Source organism: Ursus arctos, unplaced genomic scaffold, assembly GCF_023065955.2.
Source record: "Ursus arctos isolate Adak ecotype North America unplaced genomic scaffold, UrsArc2.0 scaffold_22, whole genome shotgun sequence".
NCBI lineage: Eukaryota > Metazoa > Chordata > Mammalia > Carnivora > Ursidae > Ursus > Ursus arctos.
This window is the reverse complement of record NW_026622897.1, coordinates 44,003,616-44,009,042: the sequence shown is the minus strand read 5'-3', so window position 1 is coordinate 44,009,042 and position 5,427 is coordinate 44,003,616.

The window sequence follows — 5,427 nt, the reverse complement described above, 5'->3', positions numbered from 1 at the left end:
CTTACATTCTATTTGTGAGACAGATAACAGAAATACAAATGCATTAATATATGGCATAACATCAAACCATGATACATATTTTTTTAAAAAACAGAGCAAAGTTTTGAGAGTGATTCTGGGGCTGCTATTTTGATACAGTGGTCAGAGAAGATGATATTCTCTGACAAGTAACACTTAGTGAAGGCCCCAAGTAAAGCAAAGGACCAAGTCAAAAGGATATCTGAAGGAAAAGTGTTCTGGGCAAGTAAAAAAGCCTTCACCACAAGAATACTTGGCATGTTCAAGGAAGAGGAAAAAAACAAACAGAGTAGTCAGAAAGCAGTGAGGTAGGGAGGAAAAGTAGGAGGTGGGTTCTAAGAAACAGTAGAATTGGAGGTAGAGATTGTTGATGCAAGTTATTCCAGTCCATGGAATTTATAGAACTCTCACTGAGCTGCATGTTATTACTTAATGTGCAAAGTGGAAAGTGATTATCACCACAGGGGGTCATAAATAAGAGCAATTACTTATGTCAGGGGATGAAAAAGACCCCAGAGGGGATAGGGCATTGAATTGAGGTTTCTAATAAAAGAATTTGTATAAACAGATATAGTACAAGGAGCCATCACAAGACAAGGAACTACAGGAGCAGTGACAGAGAGGCACAAAAAACATTTAGGGTCAAGAGGGAACGAGGTCAAATTTAAATTGGTAAGAGTGTGGAATACCATAAAAAGAATTTTGAATTCCATCCTAAAGACCACTTTCCCAGTGCAAACAATTCAGCACATTTTAAAAACTTTATAACATTAGTATACTATCATTGCAACAATCTTCCATAATGACTATTGTATTAGTAAACTTTATAAAAGAATTAATAACACATTAATTAGAAGGAAATGTTGGTTGATTGAATAAAACAATAGATGTTTTCACATCTATTACATGCTAATTGCTCTATTATTTGTTCCACAGATGAGGAAACTGAAGCACAGAGAAGCACAGGAAAAAAAAAACCTGATTGTCACACAGCTAGTAGGTGGTAGAGCTTGGATTGTCTGATTCAATGTTATGTGGCTCCCAAGCCTACCCTCTTAATTGTTAGATATACTGCCTTTCACCGATGGCTGGCAATTCATAACTGAACATACATGTATAAGGACAGTGAATAGCCTAAGGTTACTGGAGAAATCTGGATTTGCTTTTGTTTACCAAAAATAATAATAATAATAATTCTGATTGAAGAAATGAAAGATCTGACTGAAAACTCTTATGTTAAAAGAGATCTTCAGTTCAATTCACTGAGAAGATGACAACAGATAAAAACAGATGCCTCAGCTCAATATGAGGAAAATTTTCAGGGACCCATTCTTTCTATACTGAGCTCCTGTCACATAGCCTGTGCTGAAGCAGAACAAGACTATTCACAGGGCATCACTCACAGGGCATGCATTGATCACAGGGGATCACTGCACTGGAGAGAAGGATTTTGTTAAATGGACAAAATCTCCTCCAACTCAAAGATCCTGTGATCTAATTTTTAACAGTTTTTTTAATAATTTTTTATTATGTTATGTTAGTCACCATACAGTACATCCTTAGTTTTTGATGTAGTGCTCCATGATTCATTGTTTGTGTGTAACACCCAGTGCTCCATGCAATACGTGCCCTCCTTAATACCCACACCACCGGCCTATCCCACCCCCCCCCCAAGCCCTCAGTTTGTTTCCCAGAGTCCATAGTCTCTCATGGTTCATTTCCCCTACTGTTTCCCCCTCCTTTCTTCTTCCCTTTCTTCTCCTACCGATCTTCCTACTTCTTTTGTTCCATAAATGAGTGAAACCATATGATAATTGTCTTTCTCAGTTTTTAACAGCTTCCACATAAGGTCAGGAAACAAGAATTTTAGAATAAAATGAACAGTACTGTACAGTGATTAAGAATGTAGACTGTGAAGTCTGAAATACTTACATTCTGCCACTTACTATGTGTATAAACACGGGTCAATTACTTAACCTTTTTGAGCTTCTATTTCCTCATCTGTAAAATGGAGGTAATACGAGAACCTAACTTTCATAATTGTTCTTAGGATTGAATGACATAATACATGTAAAGTTCTCAACACAATGTCAAATAAGTATTTAGTACACAGTAAATTCTGTTATTAGTTGGGTCTTACTTTCACTGCTACTTTCCCATGACGTGGTCCACCCTCCTCATAGCTATGACTCTTATTTTTGCTTCAAATCATTCAGGGCCGCCATGTTACTAAGGAATTCAGTCTTAACTGCTTGGTTTGGCCTGATCCTCCCTGTGGAACCTTATCATTAAGACTCACTCAGAGAGTCTCCTGCCAAATTGTTTGCAATTCCAAATCACCAGACTATTTCAGCTTTGCTCACACTGATAACTTTGCCTGAAATGTCTGTTCTCCCTTTCTCCAAAGCTAAAAATGATTCATCTTTCAAAATTTTCTTCTAGGATGTCTTCCTCAGTAAACTCCCTCCTGATGCTGAGGTAGAACTGAACACAAAAGCTGTCTTTGTATAAATGAGGAAATGGAAGCTTGGAAAAGTTAGGTAACTTAGCCAAGGTCACCAACTCTTACATGACTATGGTGGTGGTAGTAACCGTGGTAGCAATAATAATAGCTTACATACATAGAATACCTTATTGTCTACAAAGCTGTTTCCTATAGTATCTCATTGTATTTTCACAACTCTAGGAAAAAGGAATCATTCTCTTTTCTATGAATCAGAAAACCATCACAGAAGATACAAAATTTCAGAAGTGGCTAAATTGAAACCTAAAACAACTAGCAAACATAAGAACTTAGTGATTTCCAGAGCAGTGAGGGTAGGAGTCCTTGGCAAGCATAAAATTACCACAGGATTGACAATTTCGGAACATCTAAAGAACGAGTGAAACCATGACAGTACTCACTAGCCTCAAACTGATCTATCAATTAAATGCAGTGTTCTACTAAGAAGGCAGGATAAGTGGAGACTACCACTCTGTGTAATTGTCTGTTAAGTTCTCAGGATTTTTAGTGAGCTGTTCTCCTATAAAAGAAGCTGCCAAACAGCTAGAATAGGAAATGGCAATGGGGAGAGAGAAAAGCTTAAACAGATATAGGAAGAGTTTTAGAAAGACAAACAAGTCTCTAAAATTTGCATTAAGGGTGAAGATTTCTTCTGTATCTGGGGACACTTCTAAGGTTAAATATGTTGTATAACATTACTAAAAGACTCAAGTTTTTTTTCTCTGACAAATAATATATAGATCCATGTAGGTAAAATTCTAAATTAGCACTGTGCCTGATGTGGTGTAGATACTCAATGTTTGCAGAATAAATAAAAGAATGGATCAATTTAATCCAGAAATCTCAGTACTAATGGTAATTGAGTCTGAAAAAATATCTTTTAAGTGTCTACTATGTATCAGACATGCTAGGATCTAGCCATTTGGAACAAATTTTAAGTGCTTTGATATTTTAATGCTTATAAGACATGGAAATGTTCATTAATCTTTTCATACAGTTGTCAGAATGTAACCATTGTAATTGAAGATAAATTCAGAGTCCCTCTTCCCATGCAATGGAAGAAAATTATAGTTTGTATATTGCAAGTTGACAGCATCATTTCTCATACAGTTTGCAAGATGACTGGTTCACAGGATTAAAATAAGTCTAGTCCCTTCTGATTTTAAAACAGAAATCATGTTCTCTTTTATTAATAGAAGATTTGCCAACAAGCAGATGTAATTGTATTAGCACTTGTTTCTGAGCACCAATATTTTATAGATGAACTGGATTATAGCAAGTTTTTTCATTTCTTCAGTAAATAAGCCCCTTAGTTGAGGTCCAGTTAAGCTTTTTCCAAATTCTCCTGAACAGACGGGTATTACGATGAGATTCTGTTCTTGTCATTCTACTTACAGAGAAAAATTAACTCCTAAAAAGTGTGGATATCAGTATCAATATTCAAAAAGATGTTGTTATGATGGTGCAGCACACACTGTCAATATCCCAGCCTCATTCCTCCCCCCAGCCCTCACCACTATGGTGCAAGCCAGACTTCCAACTGCCTTAGGACTTTTTCTGGAGCTAGAACCCTCTCTTTGAGTGTGCTGGGCTGGCTGAAGTGCCAGAAAATCAAATATCCTCTCTCTTCAAGGAGTAACCTTTAACTCGTCCTGAGCAACAGAGGTTGTTATATAAATATTCTAACTCCCTTTTGTCCCTGGAGGTAACTGAGATTAACTAAGGCTGGCTGATTCTATACTGACTCCCAGAGTTCCCTAGTAAGATTAATTCACTAGTTTGACAACGCACCCTTTACTAAGTATCTCACCTTCACTTTCTTACTTCTTCACTGCCGTTCTGGTGCTTTCTGGGATCATCTCCCAAATAAACCACTTGAACTTGAATCCTTGTCCTAGGGCCTCTTCTAGGTGAATCTAAATTAGACCATATTATTAGGCCCTTACAATATCCATTATTTCACCCTACCTTTACAAATACCACTTCTATCCTTGCCTTTTTTTAAAAACAGGTCCTTTGATTTTTTTTTTATTAAGCAAAAAACCATTGTTTTATTTAGCTTTCTGACTCTGTGCTTGTGCCTTTAACACTTTCACAATGATTTTCTGCTCTTCGATAAAGAAAGCACGCTGGATCCTCTCACGAACACACTTATTTCAGCCTGCTCCATAGCTAATGCAAATGACTTATGTTTCTTTTTGCAAAAACAAATATTTAAAAGAAAATTATTAATAAAACTATGACACTAGAGCCAGACCCAAATAATTATTTTGCTGTCTTTCTTTCTGGGTTGATGATTATTTGTAATAGCGTGCCTTGATTCCCTTCTCTTCATCTTATGAGTATCCACTATAGGTTTTTACTTTGCAGTTGCCATGAGGTTTATATAAAACATCTTCAGATATAACAGTCTATTTTGAGCTAATACAAACTTCAGTCATATACAAAACTCTATCCTTTTAGTCCCCCACATAATTTATATTTTGATGTCATAACTTATCTATTTTTTATATTTTGTATCCATTTAAAAATCATTGTAGCTACCATATTTTTAATATTTTCCCTTTAGACCTTTATACTAGGTTAGCTGATTAATTTGTCACCTTTTTACAGTATTAAAATATTCTGAATTGACTATATACTTACCTTTACCAGCATAATAGATCTTCATGTATTTCCTTGCTACTAATCAGCATCTTTTCATTTCATCTTGAAGAACCCTTTTCAACACTTCTTGTAAAGCAAGTTAAGTTGTGATGAACTCTTTCAGCTTTTGTTTGGAAAAATCTTTATCTCTTCCTCATTTCTGAAAGACAACTTTGTTGGGTAAAATATTTTTGGTTGGCAGTTTTTTTTTCTTTCAGCACTTTGACTATATCATTTCACTCTCCTAGCTTGAAAGGTTT